The sequence below is a fragment of the Lutra lutra genome, chromosome 2 (genome assembly GCF_902655055.1).
Source record: "Lutra lutra chromosome 2, mLutLut1.2, whole genome shotgun sequence".
Classification (NCBI taxonomy): Eukaryota; Metazoa; Chordata; class Mammalia; order Carnivora; family Mustelidae; genus Lutra; species Lutra lutra.
Window position 1 is genome coordinate 71,322,910 of NC_062279.1, and position 19,901 is coordinate 71,342,810.

Consider the following 19,901-nt stretch of genomic DNA (forward strand, 5'->3'; position numbering starts at 1 on the left):
GGGAAGAGTCAATAAGAAAGAGATAACAGTATTTTTTATAAGAAATACTTGAATATTTTTTTTTTTTTGCAGATAGATGAAAACAAAAACAATCTATATGTTTAAATTACTCTAAGACACACAAGTCTATCAAACAAATGTGTTAATTGTATGTTAATAACATGGAGCAAATTGCTAGAATTTTATTTATTTATTTATTTATTTTTATTTTTTATTATTATTATTTTTTTATTTATTTGTCAGAGAGAGAGGGAGAGAGAGCGAGCACAGGCAGACAGAATGGCAGGCAGAGGCAGAGGGAGAAGCAGGCTCCTGCTGAGCAAGGAGCCAGGACGCTGGGATCATGACCTGAGCCGAAGGCAGCTGCTTAACCAACTGAGCCACCCAGGCGTCCCATTGATAGAATTTTTAAAAATCCAATGACCTCTATTATATTGGCTCTATTCCATCTAGGAATTTGAAATACTATAGCCAACAGTAGAAAATGTGAGAATCAAATAAATATAAATCTTTGTAATAAGTAATGAACATTTTCTTAGGAATTGGGGGCTATTTAAAGAAACTGAATGGGAGAGCTCTATTGGGGGAATTCATGACATTTATATGGATCAGAAGTAGCACTTGCCACCACAGCTTTTTTCCACATCAGGGGCCCTAAAATCATACTAGAGAAAATTGAAATGTTTGAATTTGGATTATGAGATTCATGAAAATCTGGGTATTATAGATAGGGCCGAGATTTTTTAGTTGGAATTTGCAGCTGCAAAGAAAAACATAAAAACCTGATTGACATTCCATTTAAATTTTCTTTCTTGCTAATAATAAAAATGGCAGCACATTTATGTTAGGCTTTGAATCCACATGGTCTATTATTTCAGACAGAGCCAGTCAGGACTAGGCACCATAACATCACACTCAGCACAGGAGAACCATCAGTCAAAATTTATTAAGAATGAGGCCTCTCCCTGTTTGTTGTCAGTGTGTCCAGGAACATTGGGAAAAAATGCCTTCCCATAGCAAATGGGTCTACTAGCCCTCGAGAACTCTGGCATTAATGAAGCTCTTCTATAAGAATGGTATCTTAACAGAAGGTGAAGTTTTCTAGTGCCCATTTTCTAACAGTAGAGAATTAATTAAGATTGCACCATAATATCTAGCCCAAGAAATATACATATACTTATACCAAAATATTTATGAAAAGATTTTGAGTGACTAAGAATATTGTTCACTTGAGTGAAAACTAAAAAAGAAAAAAAATTCAGTTTGAATTTCATTTGATTAATATTAATGATGATGAAGTTGTTTATTTGAAGTAGACTGGAAACCACATAATAATTGTGATATGGCTATATTATCTTTTTTTCTTTTTTATTAACATATAATGTATTATTTACCCCAGGGGTACAGGTCTGGGATTTATCACTCTTAAACAATTCACAGCACTCACCATAGCACATACTATCCCCAATGTCCATAACCCAATCACCCTATCCCTAAACCTGTCAACCCCCAACAACTCTCAGTTTGTTTTGTGAGATTAAGAGTCTCTTATGGTTTGTCTCCCTCTCCGGTTTCATCTTGTTTCATTTTTCCCTCCCCCTGCCACGAACCTCTACCCTGCCTTTCAAATTCCTCATATCAGAGAGATCATATGATAATTGTCTTTCTCTGATTGACTTATTTCACTCAGCATATTATCCTCTAGTTCCATCCACGTTGTTGCAAATGGCAAAATTTCCTTTCCTTTGATGGCTGCATAGTATTCCATTGTGTATATATATAATGTATCTTCTTTAACCATTCATCTGTTGATGGACATCTAGGTTCTTTCATTGGTTTGGCTTTTGTGGACATTGTTGCTATAAACATTGGGGTACACATGCTCCTTCGGATCACTGCATTTCTATCTTTAGTGTAAATACCTAGTAGTGCTATTACTGTGTCATAGGGTAGTTCTATTTTCAACTTTTTGAGGAACCTCCATACTGTCTTCCCAGAGTGGCCGCACCAGCTTGCATTCCCACCAACATTGTAGGAGGGTTCCCCTTTCTCCACATCCTCACCAACACCTGTTGTTTCCTGACTAGTTAATTTTAACCATTCTGACTGGTGTGAGGTGGTATCTATTCTTAAGTACAACCATGTTAATAATATTTTTAATGTCTTTTTAAATGCCTGTATGGACAGATATATGTAATTAAAATAAGAATATGGTCTGCATCTTACATTGCTAAGGTGCATGCAATTTGCTTCTGATATTCAAATTTATTGGAGATGAACTAGAGACTAAATTCTCTTGAGCCAATCCGCAATTCTGTGTGCTATATATTAGGAACCAATATGAGTGTTATCTCTTTTATCCACTAACCTGTTTCACTGGGACTCTATTAAGAAGATAAACTTTGGTTCTTCTTTTATTTATTAAATTAATTTTAAATAGTAGGGTCTAATGTAAATTCTTAAGTTGAGATCTCCTTACCTGAAGCATTTTCCCTTGAATCTTGTTATCCTAGAAAAATGAATGCTGTAAACTTTTGAAAGAACAGCTATATATTGAATGTGAAAATTGTTTTCTGCTATTTGTCACTGCCTTTTTGTCTACATAGCTCTTTCTCAAAAATTTTCCCCACTGGGAAAATAATTTTTTTTTCTTTTTTAGGCATGGAAAAAGAGATAGTTTATTTCCCCTATTTTAGGACTTGAAAGATTTGTTTGGACAAATCTTGCATGGATAATACCATTTTTTGCCTGGTGACCTTAATTTTACTGACTGCTATCAGCCAAAATCTGTTTTAAACTATAGAAAAGGGGTGCCTGGGTGGCTCAGTCAGTTAAACATTTGCCTTTGGCTTAGGTCATGATCTCCGGGTCCTGATTGAGTCCCACATTGGGCTCCCTGCTCAGTAGGGAGCCTGCTTCTCCCTCTCACTCTCCCTCTGTACTCTCTCTCTCTCAGATAAATAAATAAAATATTTAAAAAAGCTATAAAAGAGAGAATATTTTTGAAATAATAAGATGTATTGTTAAATATGTGTAAGTTATCTAGGCGTTTACTATAAAGCATTTCATTATGGGCTAGACTAGGATTTTCCAGAATTTCATTGGAGTAAGTGCTATAAAATAAAAGCATATACTTTTATAGGGAAAAAAGAAAAAAGCTCTAAAATTTATAGATAAAGGAGATTGTAAATATTTACAGTGATTTATTAGACACAATCTGTAAGTGAAAGGAAAAAGTCCATGGATTTTTTCCTTTGGAGTTTTTGTCATTAATCTTTATACAGATTACTAGTGCAACATATTTTTACAATATAATGTAAAAATTACTTTTTTCTGTTTTTATTACAGTTCTCAACTTTTTTGCCATTTCAAATCCTTATTTCCTTGTCAACTGGCATTAAAATAATACACTAAAGATGTTTCAGAAAAAAATTTAAGACAAGTAAAGAAAATTATAAATGCTTAGTAATTCACAAAACATAGTTTTTCTAGGAAGCATTTGTCATTTATGCCCATTTATATTGCAAACTATTATATTTGTTTTTAATATAATAATAACGCATTTGAATGTATTTACTATTTAAATATAGTAGTAAACCATTATGTTATCTTTATACCAATTATTATGTTTCATTTAAGCTCAGGTCAGCAACACTATTCTATATATGGTACATTTTAATGTTCTTTTTATTTATTTTGTCACTGGAATATTGATTTTATCTATTGATGATAATATTTTTCCAGCTTTATTAAGAGGTCATTGATATATAACATTGTATAAGTTTAAGTTGTATAACATGATATAATATATGGATATATTATGAAATGATTACCACAGTAAGGTTGATTAACACATCTACCACCTCACAGTTGCCTTTTTTTTCCTTATGAAAACATTTAAGAGCTACTCTTAGAAACTTTCAAGTACATAATATAGTATTGTTAACTAAAATCACCATGCTGTACATTAGATCCCCAAACTTATTTTCCTTATAACTGGAAGTTTGTACTCTGTTACCAACATTTCCCAATCCCACTCCACCCACCAAGCACATACAGTCCTCCAAAGCTCTGGCAATCACCATTATTTTAATGATCATTTTGACTAAACTGACCAGTTAAATCTATTGAAATAGTCAATTATTAGTTTTTAGTGTTGTCTCCTGAATTAAACAGTTATTTGAAAAATAATTGATTAATTATTTTGGGCCATAAAACTTTTTCTAATGACTATGATATATACCTGTAGGTATATATTCATCTATTTTTAAAGTTATTTGATCTTTCCTTTGGATATTTTCCCCAAAATTTGTGCTCAACCATAGTCTATGCATTCCTTAATATCCAACACCAGTCTCTCTGATGAAATGAATCTATTCTGACCTCTTCTTTTACTAACCCCTTAGAACTTACTGCATTTTTATTTAAAATCAGTACCTTATATTTTCCCATTTGCTACCTATTCTTAAAACTGATAATTTTACTATGTAATACATGGTACATGTTTTATAACATAGTGTCCCTCTAATTTGATTCTATATCCCTTGACTATGGTATATCAAATCTATACTGTGATTTTCAATGTGAGACTTCTTTTCAAAATGTTTACATCTACTGGTGATGTTACTTAAGTTAAATGATTTCTTTAAAAAATGAGATTTTTGGCTGAATGACCTGGTTTTATACACAATAAACATGATAAAACTTGTTTTTTACAAATATAGTATATACATGAATTAAGCAGATTTTTAAAAATTTGTTATACTTATCATATTTGTTGTTTTATGTTACGAAAACTGAACAGAGACAAATAAATGAGATGGACAAACAAAAATTAGGCTGGAGAAGAGGATGCAGGGGAGGGAGGTATTCCTAATTTGATAGGGCAAAATTTTTTCCCAGCCTTACATATGAGCAAGTAAGTGATCTGGAAGATGGGAGCTCAGTGTCTCAAGACTCTCTTGCAAGAGTAAATTAATCTGATTTGAGTTCCAGTATTAATATCCTAAAGCAACATGAAGGATGAAATAAAAAGGAGTGATATGGGCAGCATAGGTAGCTAATTTGGAAACCCAGTTGAAATTCAGTGCATCCCTGAACTGAGACAAATAGCATGTTCTTAATAAATATAGATTGCTTAGTTAACTGAATGTAATTTAACTTACTAATTTTTAAGATTTATTTTAACTTAACACAGTAACAGCAGTTAAATTTTTTGAAAGAGGCAGAGACTTTAGTTTCAGGTGTTTTTGAGCATATAAACCTTTTAAAGCAGTGTTACTTTTTATATACGTGTTCTTAATCTTTCACATTTTAAAGCAAATTGGATATTTTGAAAAATTTGACACTTTCTGGTGTGACATGAAAAATAATGTGCATATGGTAAAATTATTTTCTTTTTCTTGCTCTGAAAATTGACAGATTTAGAAGTAGTATCACTTGTCTAAGGCAAAATAAATTCTAATGTCTGTCATTTTAATTTAAATTCTTACCACAAGGTAATCAAAATATAATCTTTGCTTCTAGTCATTTATGAATTTAGGTTTTGACAGAGGAATACAAAATACTCCCTTTTTAAAAGACAGAATAAACTGCCTCATAAAGTCCCTAAGCTGAAGAGAATGAGTAATTTATAGATTTAAAGTTGGTTCTAGAATCTACCCTGAATAAATAATGAATAGATTTCTTTAACTGACAGAAAAAATTTTAAATTATTATCTGAAACAGAATACAAACTGACAAAAAATTCACACATATTTTTCTCATGAAATTGAAAAAATTATTTGCATCATATCAATAGGTATATCAGTAAGTACATCATATTTCATTTATTCACAGCTAATCCAAGGGCTAGGATCCATAAAACCATATCCCTCCAAAGTCAACACTGATAAGCTACCCCAATTTTAATCCTTTTTCTCATGTGGCTTTTAAGTCACATTCATATTGAGAATCTAAATGTCTTAAGACTTTTAGACTTTGGGGCACCTGGGTGGCTCAGTGGGTTAAGCCCCTGCCTTCAATTCAGGTCATGATCTTATGGTTCTGGGATCAAGGCACGCATTGGGCTCTCTGCTCAGCAGGGAGCCTGCTTTCCCCCCTTTCTCTCTACCTGCCTTTCTGCCTATTTATGATCTCTCTCTCTCTCTGTCAAATAAGTAAATAAAATCTTAAAGACTTTTAGACTCTGAAATATTAGCCATGCAGATTGACAATTTTACTGACTGGATGCTGGTTAGAGTACAGTTTTTTTTTTTTCTTTTTAAAAAAAGATGTTATGTATTTATTTGGCAGAGAGAGACACAGATAGTGTACAAGCAGGGGAGCAGCAGGCAGAGAGAGAAGTAGACTCCCCCTTGATCAAGGAGCCCAGTGGGGAATGAATACCAGGATCCTGGGATCATGACCTGAGCTGAAGCAGATGCTTAACTGACTGAGCCACCCAGGTGTCCCAGAGTACAGGTTTCAATGTATAATCCAGCATCATTGAAATACCTTGTTTTTGGTATTGCTGAGATGACTAGATATCCAGTGATATTTAGGATTTTTGGAGCCATGAAAGGAGAATCTACAGCAATCTTAGGATTCCCTTTTCATAGAGAACTTTCCTTGAACCAGGCATTTATTCATCTTTGGGGAATTGATCCTTGGATCTCCATTAGCTCAGTCCCTAATGCCTTAAACTCTACTGAAGGTCTTCAGCCACCTAATCCCTGACTCATATCTGAAAAGAGTTGTGCCGATGGGGTTTCAGTGGCTTTAAACACAACACCAAAAGATGGATTAAAAAAACATACTGTTCCTCTCTTACCTTTCCACAACTAATCTGCCCTTCAGTCCAGTTCTATCAGCCCTTTCCTCACAATAGCTTTCATGTGTTTCACCTTTATAAAATTTCTGTTACTACTACCTTAGCTTTTACCACTTTTCTTTTAAATTTATTTCAATATGCTGCTAAGTAGGTCCAGTTTTCCTTCACTGCTAGAATGATCCTTCAAAAAGATCAAACACATCATTTGTCTTTCCATGCCAAAAATTCTTGATATACAAAACATTACTTCTCAATATTTGTTTTCTACTGTGGTGCACAGAATGGATGATTTTCACATGAAAGAAACATCCCTGGGAACATCTAGGGTTATGAACACATACCAGTTATGCTAGCCTTAATGACATTTTATTTTTGCCTATTCAACAGACAGTATACTGTAATGCTGAATGAGACTCTCAAAACATGAAAGAATAGAAAAATACACTCATACTTTGGCTTATTAGTATTAATGGCAATATTTATTTTCAGTGCTTACTGCAACTCATTCCTATGTCTGAACATAGATGACTTGTGGGATTCGATTCAAATATTTTAATAGAATAAACAAGGTTCTTTATGACCTGGTCCTTCACTGTCTGTATGGGTTTGTGTTTTATTTTCTCTCTCCTGAACCTCTCAATTCCTATACCATACACACACAGCTACACACTGCTGCTAAAAGGGACATCTGTATCATTGTTCTGTTCTGTGTTTGTGGAATAGTCCCCCTTCATCCCACATGTACTTCATCAAACACATATACTCATCTCTTGATTCCATCTTATGATTCTGGTAAACATCTATTCAAGACTTAACTTTCAAGCTTTAGTTCCAGTGTCATCTTTCATAGGGAGCCCTTCCTGATATTTCTGGTAGAATGGTCTACTCCTTCCCTGGTGCCTACAATTTATCCTATGCCAGAGCGGTAGTATATCCTGTTAGAGCACCAGTAGTATATCGGCAGAAAATACTCATTTCTATTTTTACCAGGTTTCTAAGAATAAGGAGTCGAATTAACTCGGCTTCCTTTGTTTTGTTGAAAATGAACCTTAATGTGAGTGGTTGTGCAAATTTGGAGATTGAGCTGTTCTTATGAATAAAGGAAGAATATTTGGATTTCTAGGAAACAATTTGGGAAGAGATGTGATAAGCAGCAAGCATGGATAGTGAGGAAGAATTACTTTCTGTGATTTCTCCCTGATATTCACAATTTTTCATTAATAGTTGTTAAAAGGTATTGTATATGGATTTTTTCCTTTTAGACTAGGGAAAAGGATGAGGCTTTGGGTTCAGTCTGGGTGAAAAAAAGTAATATGTTGTTGTACAGGTTCATATCTTGACAATATAAGATGCTAAGAATTTGAAGCCTAAGGAAGGCTTTAGAATTTACCTCACATAATCAGGGTATTTAAGGCAGTATCATGTGTACACCCTCCACACAGATGCTGGCTTATGTTGTCTCTCTGCTCCTTCAAGACTTTTAAGTCCCCCAAAACAGATTGTATGGTGTATTTTATTAGAGATGCTATATATGATTTGACATCATTGCTGATGTTAGCTTCTTCTAAGTTTTCAATAGACTGTAAGAATTTTGATATCACCAAATTGACTTAAAATTTGGCAAACTATATTATATATTTGATTCGAATATATAATTCAAATATATAATACTATATTTGATTCGAAGTGTTGCCTCTCAGCATTTAAAATTCACAACTAGGGGACGCCTGGGTGGCTCAGTTGGTTAAGCAGCTGCCTTCGGCTCAGGTCATGATCCCAGCGTCCTGGGATCGAGTCCCACATCGGGCTCCTTGCTCATCAGGGAGCCTGCTTCTCCCTCTGCCTCTGCCTGCCATTCTGTCTGCCTGTGCTTGCTCTCTCTCCCTCTCTCTCTCTGACAAATAAATAAATAAAATCTTTAAAATTCACAACTGGAATTTAGTTTTACACTATGTAATGTGATGGACTGGACTTCAAGTTTATGTGCAAATTCCCAGTTAAATTGCTTACAAGGCAGGGTTCCTGAGTGACTCAGGTGGTTAAGCATCTGACTCTTGATTTTGGTTCAGATCATGATCTCAGGGTCATAAGATTGAGCCCCACGTGGGGCTTTTTGCTCAGGGGGAGTCTGCTTGAGATTCTCTTCTTCCCTCTCCTACCCCTCCCATTCCTACTCTCTCTCTCTAAAATAAATCTTGAAAAAAAATTACTTACTAGGCAATCTAATAGAAAAGTAATTCTTTCCTAATCACCTTATCTCAGTCAGAAGCACCCTCTCCCTCCTCTTATTACCCTTACATTTTTAATGAGATTAAGAGGCTTGGAACAAGGTTAAGATCCCAAAATCCAAAGATCCAAACAAGGTCACTGATCCAAAGAGACTTGCAATTCACATGGACTTTAGAGAATGAGTCTTACTAGTACAGGGTAAAAATGGAGGATAAAAAGTTGAGCAACTAAAAGAGAATGAATGTGAATTAAAAAGACATACTCAAGGGGAAAAATTGAGATTATATGGGAAATAAAAATATTTTTAGTGTATACTCTAGAATATAAGAATGTGATCTTTAATATCCTAAAAGGCTTAAACCTGGAATTCAGTTGAGTAGCAGAGCAAATGTTCTCAACTTTTAACTCTAAGTATTTAGTGTATAGTAATGTGTTTTAAATCAACTTTTGGAGTTAAGCTTGACATTATCATAAATAGAACAAGACAATTAGCTTGAAGAAGTGTGTATATTGATATACAAAATTACAGGTCATACTTATTGTAGTATTATAGAATTTAAATATTCTATGCCTTATATTGAAGAATTAGATAAATTATTTTGTGTTCAAAGGTAAAATAATTTATTTTTATGCAGATTTTAACTACATAATTAAAGGTACTTTAAATACTTATTTTAGCTTTACATATAATAACTTATCATATCCCCTATCAATTTATCCAGTTTTTCTTTAAAGAAAGTTAAAATAAGCAACAATATGTGTAATAGATTGTGCTACATATTATAATTAGTTTTACTACTGTAAATATAATGCATATACACAACTGATTCAAGGCAGATGATAACCTATCATAAAAATCTAATAAAATACCACAGAGTTTGGAGGAAAGAGATAAACTGTGAAGATAGGAAAGGGTAAAAGGAAGTTTTCTTGAAGAAGTTTTGAGTCAAAAAATCTCATGTTTGATTAGATTTTGAGAAGTGGAAATGTGTTGTTTGGAAGTCTCATGTTTTTTCATGAGGTTCTACCTCATCTCCTTAGATAGTTTTATGGGCTGACATTATTCATTTTTTGCTATTTCATATGATTTCTAGCCCAATTTTCTCCTCATAATTATAAATAATATTAAATGCTTGAAACTAAGAGAACAAAAGATGTATAAGATATTCTTACACATCAGGGAAAAATATACACCTTACCATACATTTATATTATATATAATGTTTCTAAGGAAAATATTAGATAAAAATAAAGCCATTCATAATTAAATATAAAAACAAGCATTATAAGGATTAAATGTATTCAACTAGTGGAGTTTTAATTATCTTTTATTGTGTGCACAAATATTTTATATTATCCAGATAGTTTAGAATTAATAGTATGAAATTTAGAGAATTAAAAAAAATGGATAATCATTTTTATTTCTTATATTATCTTTTTCTCCAAACAAAGAATATATCATAAAGGTATCATTATGCATTTCAACAATATCTTCAGAATTGTTTTTTTCTCACCTAATATATATTTTCTTTCTTTCTTTTAAGTAAATCTCTGAAAACCTCCTTCCACATCATGAAATGGTTTTGAGGGAGAAATTCTCCATAGAACAGAATATGATCTATAAGGCTTAATATCTTTCTCTGAGTGAAATACCGGAAGGATTCTGAATAATTTAGGCAAAAACTCCCCATTCATTAGTTTGACTTATTAGAAAAGACAGAATACTGGTGCCATCATGCAATCCCTTCTGCTCTAAGAGAGCAATCACATTACAATCACTTTGCCTTCTGTTTGGTCTAAAGGATTTTTCAGCACCTGAAAGCACAGCATAAATCAAAGTGAGTAAGAAGAACCTGCAGGGTTACAATAGCTTCCTCCCCAAAATAGAAACACAGGCTGGGACCACTGTGAGACTAATCATTAGATGGTACTCTTCGTAACTATTTCAGCTGAAAGAGAGGAACTTGGGTTTTTATATGATTATATGATCTGTTTGAAAGCTCTATTGTTTAACGTCCCATGCCAATAAGACTAAATGTGCATTTTCCCCTTTTCTTTTATAGCTTTACAACACTCCCCAACCCTTAATACAAAGGCACAGCTACATGTTGGTGAGTCTCTTGTTCACCAGAAGCTTGGTACTTAGCTGGGAAGACAAAGATTATAAGAAACCTGGAATGATATGATTTATTCCTGCTAAAAACTGGAAGACTGCAACATATATTTATTATTTAATAGTGTGGTACATTTTAAAAAGAAGTTATTTTGGAGTACACACTATTATTCTAGTTCAAGTATCCTTATGGGAGCACCTATTTCCGTATTGCTTTTAGAACTATTTGAATATTCATCAGTTAATGATGGATTTGGTATTTCTAATTAGCTGAAAGCAGGACTAATGATATAAAAAGTAATATAGCTGGATAATTGATAATTCCCCTTTTTTTCCTTTAGTGAAAAATACACTGTGAAATTAGTGAACCTCGAGGCAGTTATTAAAATTAAATAGAAAATAAAACTTTGACAATAAGTTGCGTAGTGTTTCATTATCCTATGCTTCAATAAACAAAACTTCACTTAGCTGGTGGGGTCACAAAATGAATGGATTAAAAAATGTGAATGGAATTAGCTTAAACCTATCCCAACTTCTAGAAAAATATTTGCCTTACTGAGCTCTGGTAGTCATCCTCTAGGAGGAATGACACAAATTTCTAGCAGTTCCATTTTATTATAAAGAATCTTTTCTTAGTTATTAGAATATTTTAGATTTGCAAATCAATAAAATTTTCTCGATATAGTAAACATATGAAATGTAAAAATAGTTCCTTTTGTTAATTTATAGTAACTCTGAGACCTATCAGATCTAGTAGTTTAGTCAGAGAAAGTGAATTCTTTTATTTTATTTCTTTTATTTTAGAGTATACTAATTCTTCTTTTGCTCTATTATTCTGGTGATAGAGAAGGCAGTGGTAAACATCACACCTTCACTTTTGTAAAAGTAAATGATCACTGACCTTTTACCATGTGCAATATAATTGGCTTGGAGGGAAACTGAAAATAGTTTGTCCTTAGAGGGATAGTTGCAGAGAAAGAAAGCTGGAATAAATGATTTTGTGCAAAATCTCCAAACTAGTCAACCTCTAATCTCAGTCTTTGGGTTTCATTCATACTTGTCAGTAGACTGTTTAATATTCAATGACCGCATACTTCTCAGATTTGGATTTAAAAAACAGAACTTTCCACTTGCTCCATCTACATGGATTATATCTTACCCAAATGCTAGAGTCATCTCAAATTCTGCCGATTATGTGAATTCTTTTCAGATTGTATCAAGTATTATTTATCATTTACTTTATATCTCTATTATACATGGCCTTGCAAGTTTTTGCATTTGTTTTTTCCTCTAAATTTTAAACTTCTGGATGGCAGGTACATTTTTTTTTCTTGTTTTGTAAAGCATTGGGCTAGTGCTTTAGATACAAGCTCTTGGAATGTTTACAAAATATAAAAATACATGTACCATAGTGGCATCTTTAGTTTACCCAGTGATTTTTAAAATTCATTATTCATATAAGCAGGCTATGCTCTATGTATTTTCACTTTCACTTCCTTGGTAATCACCTCAGCAGTCTTGTGAGACTGATAATACTAATCTTATTTCACAGATGATGAGACTATGAGGCTGAGTAAGTTGTCTAAAGCCATACAGGTAGTGTGTCATGAAGCCAACACTCAAATCCAAATTTAACTTCATGGCTAGTGCCCTTTCCATTATAGCTGTAATTGATGTAAAATAAAATAACATGTACTATTGAGGCCTTTTTTTTTTCCTCTTTGCAAGAAAAAAATTCTATTTGCAAAGGATCTTGCAGGTAAAAATAAAACTCTAAAAGCATAAGCTCTTGCCCTTAAGTCGGTTCTAAGAGAAAAAGAAAGGTGTGTGTGTACATGTGTGTGTTAGAAGGAGGGATTGAGAGAATATGAAAAAATAGCCAAAAATATATTTCCATTGGCTGGATCACCAAAATGCATTTAAGAACAGAATGTGTAATATTTAACTTCAAAGTATTTATGGAACGCCCAAAATAACCCACCTGTTATCATAAATCCCCAATAAATGTTGGTTGTGATGGCTTTTAGTTGATGGTATTTTGAGAGAGTGAATGAATTAGGGTTGTGTCCATGATAGGGTTATCAACCGTAGAGAGGGAATAGCATGCATGGGCTAGACTAAAAAGAAATAGAAACATAGCTTGAAATGAGAGACTTGTTAATCTTTATTCCCTGTGTTCCTCTAGACTCAGACAAGTATCTTTAGGGAGACAGAGTCACAGAGATAATATTTTTTGTGAACTTAGTTTAAATCTTAAAAGACAGTATGACTTCAGTTTACTTCTAGGTTATGCTTGCAAAGAAAACTTGTATATATTGTATAATTAAAATAAAACCTAATGATCAGATGACTAATACAGATAATGATATTAGGATAGACTTAGTTACATTATTTTTTTCAAATTGATGCAGAAGTATTTATAAATATGAATTAATTACTAAATTAGTCACTGAAAAGTCTTAACAACTTAATGAATAGATGTCAAGTAGTTTAAGAAAGAGAGAATTGAATTCACCCACACAGCCTCTTATATCTAAGACCTGAGAGTTTTTTCATTAACATGACTTTCCTTTTTTATAAAACAATTTCCTAGGAAGATATGATTGAAAATAACTTATCTTTGAAACAGGTAGTATTAACTTTATCCTAATAATATGTAATAGACTACTAAAATTAACCTAATTAGAGTGAAATTGAGAGCATTGAATGACTACTTACTCTTTAAGGCTCAGGATAGCTAATTCCTAATCCCTGAGGTTTGTGAATGTTACCTTATTTGGCAAAAGGGACTTTGAGGTGTAATTTAGTTAAGGAATTGAGATGGAGAGATTATCCTGGATTACCTGGTTAGGTCATAAATGTCCTAAATGTCCTTATAATACTCAAGAATGATTCCAAGCTGGTGAAATCTGAATCAGTGTTAATACAGGAAGTGAACAAAAGAAGTAGTTTAATACTATTAATACCACAATTCAAAAATTTCATAGGATTTTCAATGTGTACCAAGAACTGTGATAAATTAATTTATGTTACCTATTTAACTCCTAGAAATTAAACAAACAAATATGCGAAGAAGTGAGGTTGATACTATTGCCACAGATAAATAAACTGGGATTTTGAGAGGTTAATTTCTGTTTCTAGGTTACATGATTAGTAAATAATGGTTCTCAGATTCAGACCCAGATTCTGTCTGATTTTAAAGCCTGTGTTCTTAATTGCTAGACTAGACTCCATAAATAGAAGAAATACAAATGAAAAAATTGTATCATTAAAAAATTAACATGGACTCAACATAATCGATTTGGCAAATAAGGAAATCACTGACAAAAAAAGGTTAAAAATAATTTGTGATCTTCTTGCCTACAAATTATTGTTAAATATTTTAATGGTTGTAATAAATAGAAACTTCTGCCAAGTACTCTTTCATATGTTTGCATATAGCTACATTTTTCTAAATGGAATCATATATTACATATCATGTGGTAATCTGTCTTTTCATTTTGTACCACTCCGTAGTTATTAAAGTCTATTCTGCTATTTTCTTATCTTTGGAGATAAAAATATCGTGGAGCAGATCTAAAAATACTACTTGACCTTTCCTATGAATGGCCTAATTAATAAGTTCTTATAGCACTCTTTTAATATCATTAATAATATATTATTTATTTATTTATTTATTTTAAAGATTTTATTTATTTATTTGACAGAAAGAGATCACAAGTAGACAGAGAGGCAGGCAGAGAGAGAGAGAGAGGGAAGCAGGCTCCCTGCTGAGCAGAGAGCCCGATGTGGGACTCGATCCCAGGACCCTGAGATCATGACCTGAGCCGAAGGCAGCGGCTTAACCCACTGAGCCACCCAGGCGCCCAATAATATATTATTTAAAAAGAAATAAAAGAACATTTATGTCTAATGAACATATCCATGCACTAAAATAAAATAATGTGTAAATGTATTTTGCAAACCATAGCATTCTAGAGGTGAAGGAGACATTTTTCTTCTTACTATTTATATAGCTACTTCATAGTTTAAACAGTACTTTTACTTTCTTTATTTAATTTGCAGTTATCTACAAGACTGTATATGGCAAGATAAGTGTCTTATTTCTATATTACATATAAAAGTGACTCAGTATTTATACAAACCCATTGGCTTCATAACTGGCAACTCAGAATAGTAGAGTTCTGACTTTAAATCCAATGCTTTCTATTTGTTTTTTTATTCTTTGTTGATTATTATTCTCATATTTCAAAACATTAATGCTGCTTTCATATTTGCTTATGTCTCATAAAGTGGTTGAAATTTTCTAATGCATGTAATGTAATCTAGAGGGCATAAAACATATAATAACATTTTAGGAAGGTTAAATGAGAAGCACATTCAGTGTAGGTTCTAAGTGATTGCTCGTACTCATAAACACATGCTGTCTTAGATTTCCTACTTAAGACAGAGATTATGCTGATATTTAATATGTGAAGAATTGAATTTCATGGATTTATTAAAATAATTTCTATAAAGTGGTGTTGCAATTCTTAGATAAATAGTGATTCTAAAATTTGAGCAACTTTCCTCTAGTTTGATATTTTTAGAGAGGTTAGTAACCTGTACTCTCAAAACACAGTAATCTATTTCACAAATAGAATCAGCCTCCTAGTAATGAAAATTTCTTTAGCTTTTAATACAGAAATCAAAGATAACATTTTCTAGTGAACTGTGTATTTTGAAATGATAATGAGAAAAAAATGGCCTCTTTTGCCTACCATTTAGTTCCTTTTAGGACAGTGGAAGACAACTATGGAAAATATAGTATTCTATTTCCACCCAATTTTACTTTTATAATAATTCTTGGTTTTAGCTGGCTTTATGTTTTTTAGTTTTTCTGAGTTAGTATTAACTAAAGTAAGAGAATATGATTTTAAAGAAAAGCTGGTTTGCAGCTAAATAAAATCTTGCTTGGGTAATCCATAAATAAGGTGGTTACCTACATAATAAGGAACTTTTATATAATAAGGAAATTTTAAATTTCTGAATTAAAGGAAATTTAACCCAAACAAGTTTTAGAACTTTGGAATTAATCTTGATACACATATGACTAATATATATTGCAGAATTAAAGTAATGGCCAGTTTGTTTAGGGTAACATTTTCTTTGAACTGTTTTAAATATTTTTTTAAATATTTTTTTAAATCTATTTGACAGAGAGAGAGATCACAAGTAGGCAGAGAGGCAGGCAGAGAGAGAGGGGAGGAAGCAGGCTCCCCGCAGAGCAGAGAGCCCAATGCGGGACTCGATCCCAGGACCCTGAGATCATGACCTGAGCTGAAGGCAGAGGCCTAACCCACTGAGCCACCCAGGCACCCCTGTTTTGAACTATTTTAAATAAATGACCTACATGGGATTTTATTATGTTTGGTGAGTGAAGATGTACAAATATTAAAAAAAAAATGAAAAAAAAGGGTATTATAATAAAGGGGGAAAATATTCATTCCTAGAAGTTTTCGTTATAGACATTAGTTGTACATCTAGCCATAATTTGTTCTGGGGATGAAGGAAACAAAAGAAGCACATTATATCTTGATTGGTTTAGTGCCAATTGGTTCATCGCTTTCTACTTCTTTAATAAAATGCATTGATGGAATTGTAGTAAAGAATCTAGGATAAGAGATATCTTAATTTTATTAATAGCTAAAATAATTTAAAAGTATTTGAATGCAATTTTGAATTTCTTAAGAGCATCTGGTTTTATAAGGACATTGGACCTAAATTTTATTATCCTTTTCCTTGTAAAATTTCATTAATCTTCTGATAAATAGTGTGATTTCATTGTGAAGTATAAATCTCAGAAGTCATCAAATGTTTAGGAAGTGAAAGATGATTCAGAAAATATTGATGATCACAATTATATGGTAAGGTGTCCCTCAACTTTTTTTTTTTTTAAATTTTGAAGTAATCTGTTAACCATTTGCCAAATCACACAAATGATACGAGGATCAATTCAGGAAATGATAGTTGTCCACATAAAGAGGGAACCCAGTCTTGTTATTTTACTTTTAAAAGTAATACTCAATTGATTATTTTTATACTTCTAAGCGTATACTTGTATTATGTACTCAAGTACAATTCCATTTTCTGTTCTAAATTGCATTTGCAATGTTTCTACATTCCTTTTCTTCATTTAAAAATGTAACAGTTAAATGTAAGAGTTAAAGCAGTAATAGTATTTAGATAATTTACAAAAATTGAAAACATATGCTAAAATCCATCAATGTTCATATGGTATCATTTTTTTTTTAAAGATTTTATTTATTTATTTGACAGAGAGAGATCACAAGCAGATGGAGAGGCAGGCAGAGAGAGAGAGAGAGGGAAGCAGGATCTCTGCCGAGCAGAGAACCCGATGCGGGACTCGATCCCAGGACCCTGAGATCATGACCTGAGCCGAAGGCAGCGGCTTAACCCACTGAGCCACCCAGGCGTCCCTGGTATCATATTTTAAGGGAAAATCTCTGCCAAATAAATATGGTGTGTTGAATAAGAATCAGTTATGGGTTGCTCCACACAAGATCTATATTAATCTGCTTTTTGGAAAGTGAAGGTTGATAGAAATATTCTATTTGATATACAGATACCAGACAAAAGGGCAAAAAATCAATATGTTTATATAATATTATAACAGGATTTAACTTTGCTCCCTTCAGAATCAGTTTTCATCAAGGCTCTAACCTGCTGGCAGTAACTGACAAGTGCATCCACATTCCAAAGTGAAGGATAAACCATCTGGGTGGGTCTTGCAAAGAAATCTCTAGATACCAGTTTTCTAACTCTTAGCCATTCACCAAACCTAGAGGATTCAAGAGGGTCTGCTTAAAATTATAGATGGAATTTATTTTGGTAGAAATCGTAGTGTTCTGTGAGACCTTTCTACTGTATCATGGTAAGGGAGGTGAAATCTGAAGGATGATAATATCACCATCAAGGAGACCACATAGAGAACCCGATGCATGTTGAGGAACACAGTAGACTCATGCTGGGAAAGGCTAAAGGTGCGACTGAAGGGATAACTAGCTGCCTTAAGTGAAGAGGCATGACTTCACAATGAATGCCTGAACTCCCAAGAATTTATATACCTCCAGAATTTGTCACACTCCTAGAACTTCTTGGGACATAAGATGTCTTGAGTGGGGCCAGTTGAGAACCACAAAATACGAAGAGTTAGTCATAAGTCATTTTGAAGGATCTGGCTCCAAATCTTTCAGAAAGACTAATAGGAAAGGAACAGACTGATAAGAGTCCCAGCAATGAGAGGTATCCTAAAAACCGACTGTGGTTCCAAAGAAACATCTTCTTTGGCCAGAAAGCATCAGTGCTGTGTGACTAAAATACCTGTTAAATAAGACCAAAGACATTCCTGAACATTTTCCCACATACTTACCCTTCCCTAAACCTGAAAGTATTGAAAACCTGTCAGACTGCTTTTAGGTGTGAAGGACTCACCCATGTAAGGATAAAAAAAGTCAATCTTGCTCTCTTTATAATGTGAGTTTGGCCTGAAGCTGGCAGGAGCAGGTGAGGGGGAGAAGCTTTAAAAATGTTCAAAATTTTTACCTCCACAAACATAGACATTTTTTAAATTTCTGTAAATTTTTGTGAGTGGAAGTGACTTATTAATATTTAATTAGGTAAAAGTAATCAAGTCATGATATCCCCAATGAACTGAATATTTGTGTCTCTCAAATTCATATGATGAAGCCCTAATTCCCAAGGTAATGGATTTGGAGGTGAAGGCTTTGAAAGGTATAGATTTAGATAAGGTAATAAGTGTGGGTCCCTCATGACAGGATTAATATCCTTCTAAGAAGAAGAGACGAGAACAGAGTCTCTCTCTGCCATGTGAAGACCCAGGGAGAAGAAAGCTTTCTGCAAACAGGAAAAAGGGCTCTCACCAGAAAGTGAATCTACTGTCACCTTCATCTTGAACTTTCTATTCTTTAGAACTGTGAGAAATAAATGTCTCTTGGTTAAGCTACCAAATTTAATACATTTTCTTACAGCAACATGAGCTAAGACAGGACCTCTGGGAAACTAGCCTTAGAATTTAAATGGACAGTGTAAGATTAAAAAAAACAAACAAACATATATTTTTCTTTCTAATTAATAGCCCAAACTTAACTACCTGAAAAATTATTTTTGTTTTCCAAAAATGCCTGTTAAATAAAAGATAAATAATATAATAGTGATTTAATTTGTATAATCAGAAGGTTAAATTAGCAATGTGTCAGAGATGCTCATTTAAAAAAAACTCTAAAGCTAAATTGCTTTGTAACTTTCACTGAAATTCTTTGTTCTGCTTCACTCCATTACCCCTCTTAATTGGCTTTCTCAGTCTATATTTCATTCCTAAAGAAATATTTAACAGTGAGAAGTGAAGCCAATTAATAGCCATTTGACTACAAATCACGAAGTTTTGTTCTTCCTGTTTTTATTTTATATGAATTATTCAGTCCTTGATTTGTTATCAAGTAAATCCATACTTTCTCTTTTTGATTGGTCTGCTTATACCATTGCCAGTGAAAAGAATACTGACATAGCAATGATTTCATGGTATATTTTGGTCTTTTGATGACTCCCCAGAAAAAGTTATGAAAAGTTATGAGGTCCCCCATCTAACGTGGAGTGTTAGCTATACTAGAAACTTCATGAAGTTGTCAGTGCTTTCTGCCACTAATATAAATACCTCCACTTCTATAT

At 33.0% G+C, this 19,901-nt stretch overlaps 1 protein-coding gene across 2 annotated transcripts in view; it reads right to left on the reverse strand.

Moving 5' to 3' along the window:
- The window catches only part of ANXA10 (annexin A10), a 112,431-nt gene that overhangs the window by 67,776 nt on the left and 24,754 nt on the right, over positions 1-19,901 (reverse strand). The gene's annotated exons all lie outside the window — the stretch shown is intronic.